The sequence below is a fragment of the Equus caballus genome, chromosome 4 (genome assembly GCF_041296265.1).
Source record: "Equus caballus isolate H_3958 breed thoroughbred chromosome 4, TB-T2T, whole genome shotgun sequence".
NCBI lineage: Eukaryota > Metazoa > Chordata > Mammalia > Perissodactyla > Equidae > Equus > Equus caballus.
The window spans coordinates 11,042,939-11,066,911 of record NC_091687.1 but is presented as its reverse complement, the minus strand read 5'-3'; the positions used below and the strand labels follow the sequence as shown (position 1 = coordinate 11,066,911).

General features: G+C 35.8%; 1 pseudogene; it reads right to left on the bottom strand.

Moving 5' to 3' along the window:
• Window positions 1-1,210: 1,210 nt before the first annotated feature.
• Window positions 1,211-22,512, bottom strand: LOC111773307 (semaphorin-3C-like; annotated as a pseudogene).
• Between the last annotated feature and the right edge of the window lie 1,461 nt (window positions 22,513-23,973).

Here is a 23,973-nt window from a genome sequence, read left to right as displayed (position 1 = left end):
ACCTGAGCCCTTTTAATTTTGAATAGATAAATTGGTTCTTTAAAGGCTTAGCAAACTATTTTTCCTATTTAAAAAAAATTTGACAGCAGGATAGTTTAAGATGATGAGAAAATAAAGGAGTAAGTAATACATTGTGAATAAACTCTAATAATATCACAAAAATAAAATGCATCAACAATTAGTAAAAATTATTTGGAATGAATTTCTGAAAGCATATTGACAAAAGGAATTTCATATTCAAGTAAAAGGGAAAAAGAAACACTTTGTTTAAATATTATTTTAACAACTACCTTTTGGTTTTTTGCATAAAATCGTTCTTCTTTACTTATACCCACCCCATTTTATAATTATAACCTTATTCTGTGAATGCAAAGATGTAAGAAAATTATATCCTCTTGATATAATTTGATATACAATCGATTAATCGTATAACATCTCCTCTCAATCACCATACTGTCTAACATTTTACAGAGACAGAAACTAATCAATATTCTAGAATGCAATGCAACATTATTATGGGCCACAGATCTGGGACTGTGATCATTGTAGTCCCAGAAAAATTTCAATTCCAACCTGTCAGTCCACTGTCTGTAACTCCAGCTGGAAAAGTTAGTTTTCAACGTACCCCTTAATGCTACTAATACCGTAAGACATGGCTATATCTGTTTGCCTCAGAACTTTAGATTTTGTAAACATTTCATTTGAATTATAACATCACTTTCACTGTAATTATTTGCTCACACACACCATTTTCTTTCTTTGAGAAATACACAACACACAATTTTTAACTAAGTTTACCCCTGAAAATTGAAATATCTCCACATGATTTATCTCTGAATTAATTCTTTCACGGTATTCCTCCATTCAAATAGATGAGATTCCTTAATATAAGGAAGAGTGGTGAAAAGCAACTAGCATTCAAATTCCTAGGCTGCCACTGAAATGTTAAGACTTTCCAAGTTTTGTTTTTTATGCCAATAAAATTAGGAAAATCTCTCTGTCCTGGCTAACATACCCAGTTGTCTTGAAATCTAAATGAGATTTTATTGGCAATACCTCTTAGAAAAAATTGTAGAGTGCTATGACATATTTGCAAAATCCCAAATATGGGAACCCACGAGCTGAGAAATTAGAATGAGTGTGCCAGTAGGCTTATGGTTGTATTTAATAAACATCAACATGATATTCATTTCTCGTTAAGTTACATTTTTTAAAAAAGCAAAATAACAGAGAAACATGAAATTCTCCACTGATAAGAAATCAGATGATGATTGGACAAAAGTCCAATCTTTGTGGGCAAAAATCCCATTAAATACAGTCTGCATATCAGATAAATGATACACACACACTGCTGATCCCTTAAAAACTGAGCTAGGAAAATACAAGAGGATCCATTTTATTCTTGTTTTGTTTTTAAATTTAAATATGGTTAAAAAAATAGATGGCAAAGTTTGTGATAAAAATTTGATATAATTCATGGAAGGGTTGAATGTTATGTTACACTTGAAAAGCTAAAAACTTCCGCTGTTTTGAAATAAGCCATTGATACATAAAGCATTAAAACATTTAATTCATCCATGAAGGTAGTAAACAATAGTAAGTTATAGAAAATTCTCAGTTTCCAAAATATAGGACAAGTCAAAGAAGTTTCTATTTTATCTTAGCAACAAAAAATGAATTGATGATTTATTTTTAAAAAAAATGAATTTGGGGCCAGCCTGGTGGCTTAGTGGTTAAGTTTGTGGGATTTGCTTTGGTGGCCCAGGGTTCGTGAGTTTGGATCCCAGGTGCGGACCTGTACACTGCTCATCAACTCACACCGTAGTGGCAACCCACATACAAAATAGAGGAAGATTGTCACAGATGTTAGCTCAGAGCCCATCTTCCTCACAAGAAACAAATAAGTAAATAAATTTGAATTTTTAAATCACTATCAGTACAATCTATTATAATTTAACTCCTAGAAATAAACCTCATTAATAAGAGAACACCATATCTCTTTGCCTTAAGATTATTTTACTATTTATCCTAAATAGTAGTTGGAGGAGTCAAAATTGTTGTTGTTTATGTACTTTCTCTATTAGTAACAGAAAAAACAATAGGGTCCAAAAAAGATTCATTAAATTACCTGGGAAGATTGTCCCTGAGCTAACATCTGCGCCAATCTTCCTCTATTTTGTCTGTGGGATGCCTCCACAGCATGGCCTGATGAGAGGTGTGTAGGTCTGCGCCCAGGATCCAAATCTGCGAACCCCGGGCTGCTGAAGCAGAGCGTGCGAACTTAACCACTCTGCCACCAGGCCAGCCCCAAATCTCATCAAATTTACTTGGATCCTTACTAAAAACTGTTTCCATTTTAACTAAGGCAGATTGATTGAAACAAACATTTCTCTGCCTCACGTATTTCTCTTAAATTTCTCTTAAAACCTAATGGAAAACTTAGAAGCCCCTTGAAAATGAGATATATTTTAATCACTAGCAGTAACACTCAGAAATGACAATTTTGAATTTTTCAATATTAAAGCTATTGGTGTTAAGAAAAAGAGAAACTAGGAAAGTTTTTTTGAAACAAACATTTTCTCCTTAAGAATTTGGTTCTTTTTTCTTTGTTCAGTTCTTGGTGAGTTAAATCAAGATGACTTTCTTTGTTAAACAGGAGTTAAACTCATCCTGAAGGACATCTTTTTAAGTATCTTATAAGGAAAATGTAAATATGATTTATAATCAATATCTCTGGCATTTTCTTTTACTTTGAATGGCTCATTATAGTTTACAACTATACCGTTTTTCCCCCACTAGAAAAAAAATGTTAAAATCTTTAGATTTTTGTTGTGTGGTTGATTGTCTAATGAAAGGGACCCATTACATTCTGTATTGGCCGTGTCACAGGTGGAGAGCTGTGCTGAATTCTGAGTAATATCCTTAGTATAAAATGTGTAAGCAGAAAGACGTGCAGGAAAGAGTGAGAATATGGTGAACTGTCTTGAAATATATGATAATTGGGATTGGGCATCCCACATCAATTAGAAAACATTAAACTTATTTTCAAACATATGAAATACTGTCATATGGAATGTGAAAACTGGTTCAGTGCCTTCTTAGCTCCTATACAGTCAAGTTAGATTGCTCCAGAAGTAATATTTTAATAGCAATGTCAAAAGTTTTATTTGAATTATGAGTCTTCAAAGTATTTCCTTAAAATAAAATATCTTGTATACTTTGTTCCTGCATTGTAATTCATGTTTTCCTTTCTTTGAGAAAAATAGCATTTAATCATTATAAATACTCTGTACAACACTATTTTGAAAGCGTTAGTTCAGCTTAAATATATTTTGGTTATCAGGCAAAAGTGAAAAGGAGGGTGACATCTTAAACGCTATGTAAAAGTAAAACTTAAAAAGAATACTTTTTTTTTTTTTTTTTGAGGAAGATTAGCCCTGAGCTAACTGCTGCCAATCCTCCTCTTTTGGCTGAGGAAGACTGGCCCTGAGCTAACATCATGCCCATCTTCCTCTACTTTCTATGTGGGACCCCTACCACGGCATGGCTTGCCAAGCGGTGCCATGTCCGCACCCGGGATCCGAACCAGCGAACCCGGGCCACCGAAGCAGAACGTGAGAACTTAACCGCTGCACCACCGGGCCGGCCCCAAAAGAATACTTTTTAAATAATTACTACTACTCAATAAAGTTTATTGTTTAACTCGTAAAATGTAATTGTTTAATCCCTACCTTGTTGTTGTAAAAATGCCATACACTAGAGTTCTCCTTGGGTTTTCAGTTTCCAGCAGAAACACATCCTCTGTAAAAGGGAAACGTCATTCTTTCAAAGTTCCCAAATATTAACCGTATTTAAAAAAATTTACCCCTAAGAAAATAATTTCAACCATGAAGAGTATCATTCAGAAGAATATTCCTGCAGCATCATTGTAATCTGGAAACAACTAAGTCAATTAATGACAGGCACGTGGTAAAGTAAATGAAATGCTGTACAAACACTAAAGGGATTTACAATGGCTGTGACCTGACAGAAAACGTGCTAAAGAAATCGTTGTAAGTGGAAAAGACCCCATGGTATAAAATACGGACTAGAACCTTGTAAACCTTAAAACTATACGCCCGAAGACAACAAGGAGATTACCAGTGAGGGTCTCTGGTTAGCAGAGCTATAGAAATTTTCCTGTTTCTTCTTTTTTTCTGCATTTTCTAAATACCCTTTAATGATAATATATTATTTTTTTTAATTTAAAAGGTATGACAACTCTCAATTTCTTTTTGACTTAAGGTTAGAAGATGGAACATGGAAGAAAACTTTTCCATAGTCACTGTTTTGCTTTACATAAAATAAGACTTTTTTGGCTTATAGTCAAAATTGCTAGTGATATTTTATTTAATCAATAATTTTTCTAACAACAAGAAGTTTAAAGTATATTACGGCAAACACAAAGGGATAGACAGTAAGGTGCACTAATACATAACAGAACCTGGAAGTAGATTTCTGAGAGGAAACCCCAATTAATAATTGTCATGATTACAAGAAAGGTCTGGATTTAGCGACATCTTTGCAAATAAGTCTTGCTGAGGAATACAAAGAAAGACGTATTTGGTTTAAACTCACAGTGAATTATAGCCTTTTAAGCAAGAAATTATAACCACTAGGCCTTCCATATGTGAACAAAGTCTGACACTGTTTAACTCTCCCTAAAAAACAAGAAAGGCTGAAACATCCTAAGTCACGGAAACACAAACATACTTGCAAAGAATTTGGGGGAAAATAATAAGTGACTAGGTTATAACATAAAATCGTACTTAGAATTATTTTCTAGAAATGCTGGCACAGAAAGTCTTGTTTTTATCATCAAGGTAATGACTTTTGAGGAAACCAATTATCTATTTCAGTTTTTATAACTGTTAGAACTAGCAAATTTTTCCATATTGTAACAGATTTTTGTTGCTAACCTCATCACCTGTCTCAAAATAACCTAATCCATTCGAGAATAACCAGCATTTTACATTTTAATGGATTAAAGCAAAAGAAATGTCGTTTCTAAATGGCAGTTAGTAATCATGACACTATGATATATACCAAGTTATTCTGATTAAAAAGAGAACTGTTGATTGGCAGAAAGGAATCAGATTGTTAGTCCTTATCTGACCAGGAAAGTATAACCCTCCTCATGTCACACATGCTGAGATCTCTTAGTCCCGGGGTCACCAAGAACAGAGCCTGGAGCCTCAGTCTAATTTCTACTCTGACGTTTCCATGTTATATCTATTCTGTCTACTTACTGTAATGGTAAAAACATACAGCTGTATTCTCACACAAACTGAGTTCAAATGAGAACCTAGATAAACATGAAATACACATTCATTTTCAAAGAGCGCAAACATACCATTACTTACGTATAAATTATACAAGTACTTCTCTCTCTCACACACACACATTCATTGATGTATCATGGTGAATTCAGTGAACCAGACATTTCAGCAGGGCACTCAGGGGCAAAACAGATTTGAAAAATACTTGAGGAAATTTATGAACAGTATCCAACCATTAATTCAAACTGGCATAGTATTTATGCTGAAAACACCCATGGAAAATATATCCCTTCTGAGAGGTTACTAAAATCTATAAAATTTACAAAATCTCTTCCAAAAATATTTTTCAGTCTCATATCTACGTACCTAATTCATCAAAGTGAGTTTCCGGGCCATCTTTACCAGTCTCTGAGCATACCAGCCTCACTTTTACGAAGCTGGCCCACTTGTTGACAAGATGACGCAGTCCACCAGTGTCATTCTGAAACCATTCTGTAAACATATTTCAGATTGCTTAAACAAATATTGAAATGTATTAAAAACTCAACTTGGATGTTTATTGCATAGGAATTAGTCATAATCTGAAGGATGGAACTGTTAACCACATCTGCATATCAATAGTTCAAAAGGAATATTTCAGAGATATAGTATTTTATAAAATAGCCATAGATATGCTATAGTATGGCATCACCTGAAAATGTTTAAAAAAATGAACTTAATAAATGTATGCCCTAAAGTTTCTAAATTGAACAATGTACGATGGAAACATTCGTAAAATGTTATGGAGACTACATGATTTAATTTGCCTTTTCTTGATAAAGCTGTCTTCAACGTGGACATAAATTCTCGCACACAGGGAAGCCTGCAGACTCGACTGTGGTCGGGAGAGTGGGTTTACACTTGCCCCAATGGTCCCCAATAGTTCTGTTTTCTCTCCTTCATTTCTTCACGTTATCATTTAACCCTTAGTATTTCTAATTGGATGCGTTAGTATACATATTTCTCCAGCTGGGGCAGGGAAAATGGCATTTGGGTCACTCACAAATAGTCTCTATTGATGACGGTTTTTTTCTGTACACCCAGAAGCCTTTCACCTCTTCTGCTGGCCTTACTGCCCTGTTGCAAATGATTAAGAAGAAGATGATCCCCACGATCAATGGAATACTGTAATATTTAAAAATAAACTGTTTAAAACACTAAATCCTTTAAGAAGTACTTTCGCACAAAGGATGCTAACCAGAAAGAAGTCAGGACAAGCCTGTAAAACTCCTACATGAGAGGACATCGTGAGTTTTTTTGAGTTGCTGTGTATACTTACCGTTTATACACGAGAACATTTTGGTTACTGTTTATAATTAGAACTGCATTTCACCAAAGCGTTTCTGAATTTTCACTGTTGTAGACAGTTCCCAAATAGTCTTCTACTGAGGTTTTGCTATATTTTATTCGTGTACTTAACAAGAAATGTTCCGTTTCTTTCTGTAGTATCCAATTTAGCTATTTGTGCTTAATACGAATGTGCTAAATGAAAAAGCAAAAAGTAATCAAAACTGTTTATCTGTGTAAAACCACAATATTTCCTTGAACTAATTTTTTTGCTGAAATAGAGTGTTTATCTCGTATGGCTGACGTGAATAAACATTAAATTAAAACGTCTCTTTTCGATATTTTGTTAATTTTAACAGCAGATAATAAAAGTAGGAAAAGAAACTATTGGAAAAGAAAACATTTATTTAATTTCAATTTCGTAGTCTTTCTTCAGATTAGAACAACATTAACACTTACGGGACAGACTCTAGCGATCATGGAATGGATCTGTTCTGTGCTTCTGCTGGTGTCGCTCCGTTTCTCTTTGAAGAAGCAGTACACCTTAGCATCACTAGGACCAGTGCCATCTGGGATGACGTGAGCATCCACAAACGTAGGTTCTGGAAAAAATACAACGACTATGTACATATACATATGAAATGATGAAAATCGTGATGAAAATCCATCTACCGTCCCTCCAAGTAACCCACAGGCACGTGCCTTCTCCAGCTTCAGTATAGAAGAACAATTCGATCTTCACAGGCAGAAAGTCTCAGAGCAGTAATTGTATTCACTCAACATGTCACATTTGGAATGTCAAGTGCCACAGAGTATAGCTATAATATGAGAGCTTAAAGCATTTTTCTCTGTCTGCAATATATTCTGGAAGTGCAGCAAATGCAAAAGTTCTATGTTCCCTGATGAGTTTTTAAACACGGAAAAGCTTTTCTACCAGTTATTTCCCATGGAATCTGATGGGCGTTTTATAGAAAAAAACGTTTGCTTTTCAAAGTGTGGTTTTCAACCTGTGCATGTAGACTCAAATTCGTTGAAGCAGAATGAAGAGTCAGGAGTCCGAGATCCGAAAAACACGTTTTTCTTAAAATGCAGAATATGAGATGAAGGGGAAACTTTCCAAGGAAAAATGCAGTCATTTGGAGACATAGAAGGATTCCTTATTTCAAGAACACAAGAGCTTTTAGAATTCTCCATTTCCAGACGTGCTGGAGGACCAATCTGAAGAAGCCAGCGGACAATCCATGCTTTCTCGCGCTGGCCTATCTGTGAAAGAAGATGCTCAGCTGCGGGGGTCAGGCTCACCTTCGCAATGTCGAGCGAATTGCCGAATGTAGGTTCAGCTAGAAATTTTCCCCAGGGTGAGATGACAAGGCTCTTAGTGGTTTCTTCCTCCTCTAAATAACTCTAAACAACAGCAACTGACTGGAATCATACGTTCAAGTCAAATGAGCACCATTCATGAGGTGACTTCAAGAACTGGAAACAGTTGAATACTGATAATCATAAAATTATCATACCCATGATTTCTACTAAGCAATAGTCAAATTATGAAGACAGAATATATACCAACTTTGTAATTTTAGAATCTGTGTAAAAAACAAAGAGGAGGAGTTCCTGAATATACCCTATTCATTATATCTAACTGTCATAAATCTAGGAAAATTTTCAATTTGCTATTATTAAAATATACAAGCAGACTAAATCAATAAATAGCATATTTAATTGTAATATGTTACAATTAAACAACTGGACAAGATTCTTGCATACGGGCATTATGATGAATATCACTGTCATTTTTATTTACTCATATATCCTACGATAATTGAGCGATGGTAAATGAAGAGTTGGAATATGACCTATGGACTATTTCAATTATTTATTTATCCTAAATATTTAAAATCATAGAGTACACAATCATCATTACTGATATTATGGCCTGATATTTTAATTTTTTAACCATTTTAACCTAATTTTCACTAAGGAATTAAACAACGTATTTTAAAGCATGGTTCTCAAAAAATACATAAAATGTGTTCTGACCACTTAGCCATTTGGAATTGTGTCCATCAGGTCTGCCTGCATTCTTTGTGGTCAAACTGCGAAAAATAGCAACATCTGACCCCGTGAAATCCTTATACATTCCAGAGAAAAGCTCTTCATCTATGAAAAAGGAAGAAAATATCAGCACAATTTTAAATGTTTTTAAGTTTATTTTTAATCAAGGAGAACGTGCTCATTAGACCATCACACGTATTAGAGAGTGTTTATAATTGTTAATCGGTTTCCGTTGTCCACCATATGAAAAAGTTGGATAAAGTTTAATCTAATCTCATTATTGCCTGTATGATTACAACTTTATTCTACATAGAAATAAAAAGTCCTCTTCCTGTGCTTAATTATATTAAATACTTATGTTTAGATAGTATGTATCAGAAATGGCAAAAATAATATAGGTATAAAAGATAACAAAATGGCTTAATTAATTATTATTTTCTTTAAATAAGTAAAATATGCTATAAGAGTCAGAAAGCTTGGTTTCTAATTTTGGCAATAAGTAACAAATTAGGAATTAGGGCTAAATCATTTAGCATGCTGAATCTCAATCTTCTCATTTGTAAAATGTAGGAATTGGATTATGATCTCAAAAGTTCTCATCACATATTAAAAATTCTACGGTTTTACTAAATGAATTGAAAATAATTCTCGTTATTAGTATTTCATGATATGGCAGCCACATTAAAATTGTCAAAATACTATTACTGATAAAATGATTTCATCAGTAAAAGTATATGTTTTGATCTTAGCTCTAAGTTTCTATAAGGTAATCAAAGTGATACTTTTCAATTGCAATACATAACATATTAACATTACATTAATAATATAATATTATGTTAATAAGCCACATATGACTGAACATATTAAGCCATAAAAAATAGAGTGTAGAGACAAGAAAGAAAAGATATTTTAAGTTAAATTAAATTATCATTATTAATGGCAAAATGAAATATTTTAATCCGTGTATACACAACATTCAGCTTTCTTGTTAAGATCTGTATTAACTTCTATCCTAGTAAGGAGAGTAAGCATTGAATTGGTATGTGACCCTTGAGTATAAAACAGTAGTTGAATATCATTTAAAAAGAACAAAATCTATCAAGTCTGACTCACCGAACCACCATTCAGCTGTTTTCTTTGGCTGATGTTCTGGAATTACTCCCTTGGCTACTTCAGATTGTGGTCATTTTGGCAGGACCAGAACCTTCGGAAGCACTCTAGGCTCACTGTTTAGTAATAAACAATACTAATTGGCCCAGGATAGAATGGAGAATGAAACATTTTTAGTACGTTCTCACAAGGTCATGAACTGGACCCCTGCTAGTTCACAAGTAGGTAGGTGAGCATTGTGACACCCGGTTTGGCTTCCTATTAGAGAGGTCCCAAGCCCACGGGGACAGATTATAGGGAGATGACAAAAATGTGCGTGAAAGCATTTTGAGCAATTAAGCTTTGTTAAAGTTCTGTACACATTTGTGAAGCATCTACGCAAGTGTTCTGTAGACACAATGGTTCTTAAACTGAGTTAACTTTGTAATTAATTATTTCACATTTTTGTTACACTGGATTACCCCCAAAACAGTGGGTTATAAATTCCTGCTCTTCAATAGATTGAGTGGCGCAGCTATCAGTGATCATATCTGTTTCCAGGAAGGAAAAAAAAAAAGGACTCTCAGAGAATGGTGTCCAGTGGAGAAGGCTGATTCTCATCTTATTGTATACCTTTATTAGTTATGCCAAACTTTACAAAAGTCTTCATGTCTAATTGGCTTCATTTTGTGTCTTAAATTCTCAGCAACTTTAACAGCAAGTTAGGAATAAAGGTTCTACTCATTTTGTATAAGAAATATTTAATTACTGTCCCTTGGAAAGAATTTTGTGTGAGAGAAGAGAAATTTTTTTCAGAATTTCTATGTAGGCTTTATACAAAGAGAAACTTGTGCCTTTTAACTTTAATCCAAAAATATTTTGCTTTCCAATTGTACTTCCACTGACAATTTGAATGATCATATGTAAACCTCTGGATAACCTCCCAGCTCATATTTTAGTCAATGCTGGATGCACCTGTCTTAATTTAGTTTCCAGATATGAGATACGAGATAGGAGAAAGAAAGATGGGTTGCCTCTTTAAGTCAATCAAAGCAAAGTGTTTTGAACATCATAATTATTTTTCCACCTGTTCTGTTGTCAAATGACACAATTTTACCACTGGCAATACATAGAGAAAGCAAAGAGGGAAAAGCGTCTACTGTATATCCGACAGACTGAAAGCCAAGATTATCCCCACAGTCAACTCATGTTAACTCACATGCATTCTAGAGAATGTCTTTTAAGGGAGTTCTAGAAAGGCATCCAATGAGTGAGACTCAAAGACATCGATGTGTCAGTGTGTGTAGCAGCAAGCAATTGGGCCGGCTTCATGACTGATATATTTTACGGAAAATGAGAAAATGAAAAAGTGACTTTACCACCATCTCTTTTTTAGTATAGCAACTTCTAGACCATGACAGAGGATGTAATTGGCTAACACATGCACTTTGTTGTCTCCCATTTGAAAGAAACACCATTTTTAATCATTTGTAAAAGATTACTAATGCATGACAAAAAGTGGTTATACTTAATATCAGGAAAACAACTACAGAAAACATTGAAAATTACTTTACGATATATTAATATATGTAAATATACACTTTTTTGGTAAATGGTTGACTTGCCCTAGAAATGACAACCCTGTCATACTAGAGGAAAAAATACATGCTTATCACTTAATGAGGAATATTCTTGAAAATGAGGAATTAAAATATCTATTTCTCAGCTCCCGACTTTCTTCCTATTATTTTACTCATGTACTATCTATCATCCATGCAACTATCCAAAATGGGTCACCATGTCAGAATTTGTTTTCCTTAATTTCCTTTTTACTTTATCTTTCCCCCTCCCTCTTTTATTTTCCACTTACTGATCATAATAGACTCTGTGCTCATATTGGGGTTGAAAGAGCAGTGCCCTTTTCCAGATTCACACTTGGAGTCAATCATGAAACCCTGGTCCTTTATTATAGATAAAATTGAAAATGTAGTAACAATAAATAACATTATATTTACTAAGCCAATTGTTCTTTAGTAAAATAAAGCATCATCATAAATCATATGCTTTCTACTTGGTTGCTAAGCCTTCCCAAGTTACTACATTAGCCCTTTCCTGGCCTGTGTGAAGAATCCATCTGTAAATTACAATCTAACCTCAGCAGGTCGAGTTCTCATTCTATTACACTCCCCATAATGCTGATCCAACAAGTTCTCTGCAAATAAACATTAGCAAAAATCACTCGGACATCAAAGATCATTGTGAACCTGCACTAGATATGCCGGACGTTCGCCAAAAGAAGAAAATTGTCCACAGAGGGACAATGTGTATAAGGATTACAATATTTCCAAAATAATCAAGAAATTTTTTAAATATAAAATTTTATGTTATCACTTAATTTTGTTACATAAAGTAGTACAATAGATTCAACAAAATAATTCATAACTTAGATAAAAACGCTTCATTTACTCATTCATTTATTTAACAAAAATGTATTGTGCATCTACTATGTGCCAGGCACTGATAAAACATTGGGGATACAGTATACAAAATAGACAAAACTCTTTACCCTCAAGTGATGTGTAATCTAATGATGGAGAACATAAATACATAAATATAGACTATAAAGAGAATGAATGCGTAAAATATAGAGTGTGCTAGGTGGTGCTCAGTGCATAGAAGAGAAATCAAGCATGGAATGGGACTAGGGACACCCATGGATTGGGAGCAATGGGTTCAATTTGAAATATAATGATCAGCATGGCCTCACTAAAAGGAAACATTTTGTTCGTATTTTTACTTTTTTCTTATATCGTTAGTAAAAGCTATGACTAAAATTCAAAGAAAAAATTATCACTTTTGTAGGTTGCATTCGATGATGGAAGACCTTAACTATCAAGTAAAGGTTTTTCAAAATTATCCTGAAAGAAATGCCGGTTCAATATTTTTGAGTAAGAAAATGAAAGGATCAAAATCCTTTTGAGAAGATCGGGCCTTTCCTTGTGCTTTAAGAATACTGAGAATGGCAGTCGTGAAAACAAACACTGGATTCAAGAAAATAGATTTGTTTTCAATTGCAATAGTCCAGGAATTAGGTAATAATAGTCTGACGTGTCAGGATCTCAGTGGTCATGGGAAGAGCAGTAAAGGTGCGAGAGAATTTGTAAAGTGAAAATAATCAGAGCTTGGCCATCAATTACAAATTGGATGTAGTTCAGAAAGATGAAGAAAACAAAGATGATACTGAAACTTTGACTCCTTAAAGAAAATAAATCTGGTTCATTTTTGTTATATTGAGTTTGATGTGTTGGCAGGACATCCCTGAGGCAAGAGGGAATCCTAGAGGTTAAAAAGAATAATGAGCCTCCAACCTGGAAATGTTCTATGGCACGATCCTCTTCAATGAATTAACTCCATAGATGAGGAAAATACAACTTGCCCAAGATCGTGTAGCTAAAAGGTGACAAAAGCAAAATTAAAATTTAGTCTCCTGACTCCTAGCTGCATCTGCTTTCCAAAAGGTCATCATTTACCTAATGACTAAAATAAATAAATAGTGATAAACTTGAGGAAAACCAAGAAAATGTAGTAAGGCTGGTTGTGATTCTTTAGCCAGAGACATACATAGATTTGACTAAAATCTACAGGGTGCTGCAGGAACCAAGGAGATTGCTTAGGTACCATATGACTTCCACCGACCTACTTGTCTATTGCACAGCATCCTTGTACTCACGTAGTTGTAATTTTGACCTTGTCATCACCAGCAAGGGATGTGGTCCACCTGAATAATCACTAAGTCAAGCACCCAACAACAATTCTTCAAACTCATCCACCAGGAAACCTCAATTTTTTTTCCAGTTCATCAGCCTTCACTTCTTGGTTTTTTTTCTTAATCAGTTTAGATCCCATGCTTTTTCATTTCAATAGTTTTTTGCAAAAATGTTAAGTTCCTCGAATCTGTGATTCTTTTTCATTGCATCCACATCCTGGGAGGACAGGTCTGTCCACATTCTCCATACTTGCCTCCAAACTTTCAAGCATTTTGCAGAAGGAGATCCAACAAAGAAAATTCAACGTATTATAGATTTGTGATCACCAACCCCAAACAGAGCATTTATACTGCTCAGCAACCTTTCAACGAAACTTTGGTCAACCACTTCTTCCATTTTGAAACCATTGTCACTATAGTCAACTCTTCTAACTTATTCTCAGCTCATATGATTGACAACTATGTTGCTGAGAGTAAAACCCTTCAGTGAGACATCTTCAACTTCTCACTACCAAACACAAAAATATATGTCCACAAATACATCCACTAGTACGCGAGTGGAACCATTTCTCTTACTTTGAGGCCAATCCTCCCCCCAGTGCTTTGGATCTCACCTTATCCAGTCTTCTTAGGCACCTTATACTTTCCATTATCTCTTCCCTTCTTTGATCTTATTAACTGGATCCTTCACATCATCACTTAAACAACCCCTTCAGCTCCTACACGTCACTCTCCTTGAGAACCACATTTCTTAAAAAATTACATACACTTCTCACCATTTCCTGACTTCTCACTTTCTTCTTAGTTCATTTCAATTGGGCAACCAACCTCAATAGTTCTATGGAAGCCCTTTTCAATAAGATCCTTAATGACAAGCATGCTACACAATTCAGTGCTTATTTTTCAGACCTCATCTTACTTGGATTCTCAATGGTATCCAAGGTTGTTGCCCACTTCTATCTTTTCTTATGTGATTTATTTTTATTCCCAGAGCCAACACACTGTTGTTTCTTTCCCCTCCTTCTCTGGTTGTTTCCTTTTCATCTTGTTTGAAGATCCTTTTTCCTCCCTCTGGCCGTGAAAGTTAGGAGATCCTCAAGTCTCAACCAGAGTCATTCCTCTCTTTTCACACTATACTCTCTCTGCATGATTAAACCCACACTTCTCTTGGGCTTCAATTACTCTTATAAAATAATGACTCAACCATTTATATAGTCAACTTTTATTCAACTGCCCATTTGATATTTTCACTTGAATATTTTAACAGCATCTCAGACTCAACAGAATCAAACCCAGGCTCATAATATTAACCACAAACATGGTTGTCTTCATTATTTCTCATCTCAGTTCATGGCAAATATATAATTAAAAATGCCAAAAATAACAAACAAAAACCAAACAAACAACGTTTCAACTTCTATATTACTATGTATTTCCTTTTCCCATAGCCAAATCCACCCATATAGCCTATTTTATTCTACATTTTGTGCCTATTTCTCTGTCTTCATTGACACCACTGTACACTATTCACCTACTATACCAACTCTCTAACTCTCATCACCACAGCCCTCCCAGCTCCCTCCCACCCTAAATCATTTGTAACATAACACACAGTGACAACACAATTCTGTTCATGCCATTTTCTGTTAAAGATCATTCCAACTGCTTCTCCTTTGACACAGGAGAAAGACCAAAATCTTAAAGGTAGCTTACAAGTTCTGACATGATTTCGTTTCTGCCATTATTCTCATTAAATAAATATACATTTGTGGATTGAATCAATGAGAGAAAATAACAGAACCGGAAAGAGAGCCGGTGGTGAAAAACTAGGAAAGAAGGCATAGCAAAATGTCCCATGGTTATAGATGTCAACAAAGGCACTGAAAAATGAAGGGCATGACCGACACGTTATAGATTAGTCTAGGGCAAAGGATGCTAATTAGGACAGTCAATTTGGTCATTGAGGAATCTTGGTATTAGGAAATAGTTTAGTTAATTTGTGGGAATGAAAGCCAAATTAGAATGTTTTAATTAAGACACAGAAAACAGGAATACAAAAGCTGAAAATAGAGCCTTCTGGTCTGAGAGGTTTTGTGATGAAGTAAAAGAAAAAGAAAAGAGTAGAGTTAAAAGAAGTCACAGATCGCGAAAAGGAAATACGATCCTATTTTTAAACAGGAAAAATAAGTAAATGCAGGGGAAAGGATATGAAGACATAAAACACAGTGATGAAGGTTATTGATCAAAGACTTTTATTGACAAGGAAAATGTACAACTTTTCTTCTGACAAGAGGAAGAAAGGAAACTATAAGAGGAAAGCTACAAAAAGATGCATAAACAGAAAAGTTTAGTGATGAATTCGCTTCAAAAAGCACAGGGAATAATTTGGATGCCTGTGATATTCTCGGCCATCTGTGATATTCTTGGTCAGTCAAAGGTAAGGGTACCTGCTTGATGAGTGGCAGGTCAGGGGCGTAAATGGTATTCAACTGTTGGAACTGATGTGATGGAGACATTTGATAAAATCAACCAGAGATGAGACATGGTAATATTCCAAGAATGTGCAGCAAAATTAAACATAATTGTTTTTAATCATCGTTTTATTCATAACTTGAAGTCATTATTTACTTGTGTTGCTTTACCTTTTTCCAGAAAGAGAAGACAGAGAGTGAAGATAGTGGATAGACGAGAAGCACTGTGGTCAAGAATTGATGTAGCGAGGATTGTGGGCTCTCTGGATGGGCACTGTTGAAATGCTCTAGGAAAGCTCTGAATCGGTCTCACAAGACAGTGGAAGAGTCACAGGGTATACTGAAAGGGTGTATGCTCCAAATGTAAAGCAGGCTCATAAAACATTCTCTGAGAACCAATGAATTGCTATTTGACAGGTGGATAAAAGGTGGTGGATAGCGTCTCAGAAATAAAACTGAATAATTAATGAGTGTGCCACCCTAAGCGGGCTCACTTTCAAACTGGCTTCAAATATATGAAACATGCCATATGTTAGTACTAACACGGCGTGCTAGCATAAGTACTACTGCTGGTCATTACAAAACACAGTTAGTGATGAATAAGGAGAATTCTCTCAAAATACAACTTTCTGCATCGTGAGGTCACTTATACTAGGGAATCTTTTATCTAAACTAAAGAAAATAAATATTACATGTTTGATAAAACTGTGCGTTCTGTATTTACATTATTATCTATATACTATACATATATAAAAACAGCGTTATGGGGAAACCCTTTGACTACCAAGGAAAACAGTAAAACTTAAACTTCATAACCCTTTCCATACTTAAATTGGCTCTTAACATGTTCACATATTATTTAAAGAGATTAATTGATGAAAATGCTTCCCCTTTGAAACATATCTTTCGAACTGAGACTAAAGTAGTTGATATTTAGTAATGTGATTCAAATTTATTCCACGCTGGTTTTCCAGAGGAGATTATTTTTGGACCAACTTTCCAATTAAGCCTTGAAGTACATGGTGGGCAATTTGTACATGGGGAAATCATGCCATGTGAAATCCGTGCTCTGAAAATGGCTATGCTAGTGTTGGCCTGTATAGTGACGGCACGGCCTTCAGCAGAGTGTCTGACAGACGTCGATGCAGTAGTTTATTTAATCAGTTGATCACAGGCATGTGGTTCTAACAACAAGCTCAACGTAGCCAACTGCACTCTACCATGGAGCACAGCTTCACTTTCTGTAAGAATTTTAATATTTCATATCATCTTGAACGACTTGGAAATGCCTCAATTTGGAGTCAAATTATAACTACTCAGTTATTTTTAAATGACTTTTTATTCACCAAAAGATAGCTATGTGTAAATTACGTGTCTGAAAAAAATTAATAATAAAGGAATATGGAGAGAATCACTGTTCAATTATATTGGTTCTAAAGTGGACTAATCCTTGTAAAAGAAAAATAAAATTACTAAGATATATCAGGAGCAATATTTAATCTTTTTTACAATTCTAATCTCTAAAGTTGAATTAAGACATTATTTAAGAATTGGACTTTCCAAACCCCAAAGAATCCATTGGAAAACACTTAGAAGTAATCAACAACTACAGCAAAGTTGCAGGGTATAAAATCAATTTGCATAAATCAGTAGCATTTCTATATTCTAATAACGAACTAACAGAAAAAGAACTCAAGAACACAATACCATTCACAATCGCAACAAAAAGAATAAAATACCTCGGGGTGAATTTAACTAAGGAAGTGAAGGACCTATACCATGAAAATTACAAGGCCTTTCTGAGAGAATTGGATGATGACATAAGGAGATGGACATTCCATGCACATGGATTGGAAGAATAAACATAGTTAAAATGTCCATTCTACCTAAAGCAATCTACAGATTCAATGCCATTCCAATCAGAATCCCAATGACATTCTTTACAGAAATAGAACAAAGAATCCTAAAATTCATATGGGGCAACAAAAGACCCCGAATTGCTAAAGCAATCCTGAGAAAAAAGAACAAAACGGGAGGCATCACAATCCCTGACTTCAAAACATACTACAAAGCTACAGTAATCACAACAGCATGGCACTGGTACAAAAACAGGTGCATAGATCAATGGAACAGAATTGAAAGCCCAGAAATAAAACCACACATCTATGGACAGCTTATCTTCAACAAAGGAGCTGAGGGCATACAATGGAGAAAAGAAAGTCTCTTCAACAAATGGTGCTGGGAAAACTGGGAAGTCATATGTAAAAGAGTGAAAATTGACCATTCTTTTTCACCATTCACCAAAATAAACTCAAAATGGATCAAAGACCTAAAGGTGAGACCTGAAACCATAAGGCTTCTAGAAGAAAACATAGGCAGTACACTCTTTGACATCAGTATTAAAAGGATCTTTTCAGACACCATGTCTTCTCAAACAAAGGAAAACAATAGAAAGAATAAACAAATGGGACTTCATCAGACTAAAGAGCTTCTTCAAGGCAAATGAAAACAGGATTGAAACAAAAAAACAACCCACTAACTGGGAAAAAATATTTGCAAGTCATATATCTGACAAAGGCTTAATATCCATAATATATAAAGAACTCTCACAACTCAACAACAAAAAATCAAACAACCCGATCAAAAAATGGGCTGGAGACATGAACAGACATTTCTCCAAAGAAGATATATGGATGGCCAATAGGCACATGAAAAGATGTTCATCATCGCTGATCATCAGGGAAATGCAAATCAAAACTACACTAAGATATCACCTTACACCCATTAGAATGACAAAAATATCTAAAACTAATAGTAACAAATGTTGGAGAGGTTGTGGAGAAAAAGGAACCTTCATACACTGCTGGTGGGAATGCAAACTGGTGCAGCCACTATGGAAAACAGTATGGAGTATGCACAAAAAATTAAAAATAGAATTACCATACAATCCAGCCATTCCACTACTGGGTATCTATCCAAAGAGCTTGAAGCCAGCAATTCCAAAAGTCCTATGCACCCCTATGTTCATTGCAGCATTATTTACAATAGCCAAGACATGGAAGCAACCTAAGTGCCCATCAACAGATGAATGGATAAAGAAGATGTGGTATATATATACAATGGAATACTACTCAGCTGTAAAACAGAACAAAATCATTCCATTTGCAATAACATGGATGGACCTTGAGGGAATTATGTTAAGTGAAATAAGCCAGTTAGAGAAGGATAATCTCTGTATGACTCCACTCATATGAGGAATTTAAAAATGTGGACAAAGAGAACAGATTAGTGGCTACCAGGGGAAAGGTGGGGTCGGGGGTGGGCACAAAGGGTGAAATGGTGCACCTACAACACGAATGACAAACATTAATGTACAACTGAAATTTCACAAGATTGTAACCTATCATTAACTCAATAAAAAAAAAAAGAATTAGACTTTCTAGATTTAAGTTGCATAATGAAACCAAAGCAAGACAATTTGAAAGAATTCGGTTTTTAAAATACTTATTTAAGTAAAACAACGTTTGACTAAAAGAATGAGGAAAAGCTCTTTTGGTCTAATGCATAGCTTCCTTAGTCAATAATTGTGAACTGGGATAAACACAGTCTTAAATATCATACAGGTGACTCACAGCCTTATATTTAACTGTATGTTCACTATACATTTAGTCTTTAGCAAATGCTTTTGTTCACAGAACCCCAAATCATTTTAACCAATGTAGGAATAAGGCCAGAACAACCTAGTGTAGACTGATGTTGGTCTAAAATGAAACTGTGATTTATTAATTACATAAAATTCTTTTCAGCAAAGGCACTTGGCATCCTGCTTCATACATCTCCTATGGGATGTATCTCATAAAAGTTTACCAAATTTGAAAGATTAATAAGAGATTACTTAAAATAGATTTGAGAAAGTGAGTTTATACTGCAATATTTCTATAATTTGGAGCAATATTATGAATATCTTACATTCCAAGTAATTATGAAATTACATCATTTTTCTTTCCCTTATATTTTGCAACTTTTCCATTCAGAAATATATACATATATTGAGTTGAAGGCAAAAGTCTATACATTAAGTAACTTGGCAGGAAGGAATCAAGTGTAAATATTTTGTGTTTAAAAGTCTTAAAACTTTTTTATGGCTGTTGATGATATTTCCAAGTTTTTACTCTAAAATACAGTTTTAAGAAATCTTTGACACTGACATCAAAACTAAGAATGGAAAATTGTTAGACTTACCTCTGTTATCCTCCCTCTGTTCAAATAAGTACAGACGGAGCTGAGGCGCCACTCCCACAAACATGCAAATGGGTGTGGCTGGAAGTGTGAATCACCTGGCCCAAGGGCCCACAGCGGCGCTAGAAGAAGATGCGAATGAGCAGTCAGTAACCCAACGGCTTTCTTCCTCTTTCTAAGTATTACCGTGATGCTCTGCTCCACATTTTCCTTTCTGCTCGAATGTTTTTATTCTTGTTAGGAGATAATATGAAAACAACATAGTGAGGCTGGCCCCGTGGCAAGTGGTTAAGTTCTCACGCTCCACTGCAGGCAGCCCAGTGTTTCGTTGGTTCAAATCCTGGGCGCGGAGCTGGGACTGCTCCTCAAACCACGCTGAGGCAGCGTCCCACATGCCACAACTAGAAGGACCCACAACGAAGAATATACGACTATGTACCGGGGGGCTTTGGGGAGAAAAAGGGAAAAAAAATCTTAAAAAAAAAAAGAAAACAGGGGCTGGCCCCGTGGCCGAGTGGTTAAGTTCGCGCGCTCTGCTGCAAGCGGCCCAGTGTTTCGTTGGTTCGAATCCTGGGCGTGGACATGGCACTGCTCGTCAGACCACGCTGAGGCAGCATCCCACATGCCACAACTAGAAGGACCCACAACGAAGAATATACAACTATGTACTGGGGGGCTTTGGGGAGAAAAAGGAAAAAATAAAATCTTTAAAAAAAAAAAAGAAAACAACATGGTTTATTCCATTGGTTTGTTTCAGGAGAAAGGTAGTCCAATTTAGATAATGAGTAAAATGATATGTCTCCCTCATTTCAATATTTTATATACTGTGTAAGTTTTTATGTTCTGAAAATTTATGAACTTACTCTTTACCTGAGGAAGTTTAGAAATTGAAAAGTATACCAAATTGTTTCCTCGAAACATTATACACATACACGTTCTATAAACACGCTTTGGATGAAATTGTGCTTGGACAGAGTCCATATTGTCATCAGAACACAATGGGAAACACGACCGACCTTTACAGTTGGTGAATAAAACAAATCTGAAACAAAATGCCAGCATTGTGCTTTCTATGAAAAATCATGCAATCATTATCTCTCTGCCCTTGGTTCCCTAAAATACTTTTCTCTCCCCTAAAATCTCCTTTCTCACCTGCTCCCAGTCCAACCAATGGAAAGGGTGTCAAACATTCACTCAATGAAATGCAAAATAATTATTGTAATTCTAAGTTGACTATGACCTTGCAGAAGTCCATAAACACGGTCAGCACCAAACACAGATGTCTGTGACTGAATTAATCACTGCATGTTCTACATCTGCTGGGCTCGCTGTCCTTTGCTGACCACAAATTAATTAAGCCTGAGATGGACTGTTGTTTCCTTAACAAACTCGTTTTTCTCACAAAGAACGTTAAAAATAATGTTATAAATTAGAGACATATTTTTTTTATAAAGGAAGATATCAAAAGGTAGCAATTGTTTCCCCATGGGTGATCAGACAGCACGTATACACATACATATATATATATTTTTTCTTTTTCATGAGGAAGATTTTGCCCAGAGTTAACATCCATTGCCAATCCTCCTCTTTTTTTGCTTGAGGAAGATTAGGCCTGAGCTAACATCTGTGTCAATCTTCCTCTATTTTGTATGCAGGATGCCTCCACAGCACGGCTGATGAGTGGAGCAGGTCCACACCCAGGATCCGAACCCACAGACCCCGGGCCACCAAAGCAGAGTGCACAGAACTTTAACCACTTGTCCATGGGGCTGGCCCCCAGCATATTTTTTTTTCTCTTCAAGCACCATATATTTTACTATATTTTTATAGTGCACATTTATTATTTACAGGATTAGAAAAGTAAAAAAACCACTCTGTTAAAATAGAAGTTAAATTTAAAGTCAATATTATTTTATATTTTCTCATCATTTTCTCCTCTTATATTCATTGTTACTTGCCAGCAAATATACACTTTTTTCCTATGTAGTAATTTTATACATATGTTTCTATTATGGAGTTTTATAATCAAATAATCAATCATTAACACTGTTGTCAAAGAAATTAATCCTTATAGACCAGACTATACACTTTATTTTTATTTTAAGACATTAAGGAGTTTTGTTAACTATATAGTGTCCCTGTATCATGGCCCTGCTTATAGAAGTACCTGAAAATTGACTACATAAACGGAGATGATAACGTGTTTCTCTGGACGAAAAGCACAGATGAAGTATGGTGTATATGCCATATGTCTATGTTAAGGGTATCTGTGAGCAATGAGACTTGTGTTTATTTTTTTCACATTCAAGTTTAGTCATTCTGAGATTCTGTATACAATATTTTCCCACAAGACATGAATTCAGTCCAGTTCTGTTAATGATAGGTTATGCCCGTCTTAAGTTCTGTAGATATTGATATTGGTAAAAAGAAAAGAAGTCACTAATAGCTCTTTTATATTTCAAATACAATTCATGTCCATCCAGAAGCCACGAATGTGACCTTATTTGAAAATAGGGTTTTTGCAGATGTAATCAGGTTAAGACAAAGTCATATTGGATTAGGGTGGGCCCTAGATTCAACTATTGGCGTCCTTATAAGGAGAGGGAAATTTGGAGACAGAGATACGAGACACTGACACAGAGACAAGAAGGGCATGTGACCTTGGAGGGGAGGTGGCAGTGGTGTAGCTGCAAGTGAGGAAGGCCAGGGATTGCCAGCAACCAGCAGAAGCCAGAAGAAGGAAGTGTTCTCCCGGACAGGTTTCAGAGGGAGCTGGCCCTGCCGACGTCTTGATTCCAGACTTGTGCCTCCAGAACTGGAAGAGAATAAACCGTTGTTCTAAGCCATCTGGTTTATGGCACTTTGTTACTGTAGCCCTAGAAAACTAACACAGCATCTTGAAAAAGCTTCCATTGGAGAAAAGCCAGTGACACTAATTCTGAATAGCTCTTAGATATCTCTAGGCCTGAGGGTGTGTGTTGGCTGGAAACACGGCCCTGTGGCAGTGACCATTAATTAAAGGTGTCCGTTTTAAAAAGATAACAGTGAAAACCCATGCCACTTAAGTCAGGGAGGGCTCATAGGTATAAGCTGTGTTTTCTGACCCAGGCCATGGGCTGCCACCCCCTGGAGAGAGCCATTCTCCCCACACAATATCAGGAGGCCCCAGAGTGCGCCCTGACTGGGATGAGGTGACGGGGGCAGCGTGAGTGCTTCCCTGAATGCTGTGCCCAGGGCTTGGCCTGAGTGCACACCTGCCCCAGGGTGCTCACAAGTGTGCCCAAACAAAAAGACGTATTTGGAAACCATGCCAAAGATGCCCCAGATGAGGCTTCCCTGGTGGGCACACAGAATCTGCGTTTCATGACACTCCAGCTGACGCTGAGGAGGAACCAGGTGAGGGGGGAAGGAAGTCTGTCACAGCCAGGTCCAGAAATGTGACTCAAAATGTTTCTCTTTTGCCTTATACCTGCTTCATTCCTGTGGGTTTAACAAGCAAACACTCCAAGGAAAGTTAACACAGCGTCATACTTTGTAGCAGGAGAGTGTTGAGGATCTAGGGGCGAGGAGAAGTTGAAAAGGAGGAACAAATGCATTGAAGACTGAAGGATAAGAAGGTAAAAGAATGAATAAGATTCCATTTATATTAAATGTCCAGAGTAGGCAAATCCGTACAGACCAAAAGTAGATTAGTATTTGTCAGGGGTTG